This window comes from Ischnura elegans, chromosome 12 (assembly GCF_921293095.1).
Source record: "Ischnura elegans chromosome 12, ioIscEleg1.1, whole genome shotgun sequence".
Taxonomy (NCBI): Eukaryota; Metazoa; Arthropoda; class Insecta; order Odonata; family Coenagrionidae; genus Ischnura; species Ischnura elegans.
The window spans coordinates 86,661,617-86,662,526 of NC_060257.1; the positions used below are offsets into that span (position 1 = coordinate 86,661,617).

At 44.3% G+C, this 910-nt stretch overlaps 1 non-coding gene across 1 annotated transcript; it reads left to right on the forward strand.

The window, feature by feature from the left end:
- Positions 1-446: 446 nt before the first annotated feature.
- Trnad-guc lies at positions 447-519 on the forward strand. The gene has a single exon. It is a non-coding gene; the product is annotated as a tRNA-Asp (tRNA).
- Positions 520-910: the final 391 nt, after the last annotated feature.

A 910-nucleotide genomic window follows, 5' to 3' on the forward strand; every position in this document is an offset into this window, starting at 1 on the left:
GCTCAAAATGTTGAGTTTTTCGGCCTTCTGAAAGATATTTTGGTAATCCTCACGCTATTGCATGAGCAAAATTGATGCAATTAAGTAAAATAAACTCAAAGCAATGCAGGAACAAGTGACTTTGTACGCAGTCACGCGCACGGGTGCAAACTAAAATACACCAAAGGATGAAGTTCGTCATGAAAAAATATTTGACTTAGCCGGGATTCGAACTCGGATCTCCCGATTGCCGGTCAGGTGTGTTACCCAGTTCCACCACCAAACCATTTTCTCAGAGCGAACTTCGGTCTCTGAGATTCGTCGTCGCAGACCAGCGGCAAAATAAGGGTTTTTCACCCCGACAGTGGCTTAGTAAGCACGACCCTCGCCACATGTGCCACAGTGTGGACTTGTGACGTGAGCATCTTGTTCAGTGAAACCCATCCCGAAGTTCGCTCTGATAAAATGGCTTGGTGGTGGAACTGGTTAACACGCCTGACCGTCAATCGGGAGATCCGGGTTCGAATACCGGCTAAGTCAAATATTTTTTCATGGCGAACTTCATCCTTCGGTGTATTTAAAATTTATTTAACTTAAAAATTTCTCTGAGCTCTGGGGGGGGTTTATCCCCCAAAACCCCCCTCGCTGCGCCACTGAGGTGGACAAAATTTGGAAACCGCAGAGGAACTCAGCGGTGTAGTGAATAGGGTAGTTTCCTTCACCAAAGAAAACGAAAGGCATTGATTGCGATTCGTTACCCACCATTAGCATATTCATAATATACAAATTATTTGGTTTTAGGAATCCCAGTTTAGACGAATGACAATGGTAAATTTTGAACGCATTTCAATAAGTCCATATTGGCGCCCATGCGATGCCACTCCACGTGACAAGTTTCTATACGAGTAGATAGGAGTTTTAAATCGTCTGA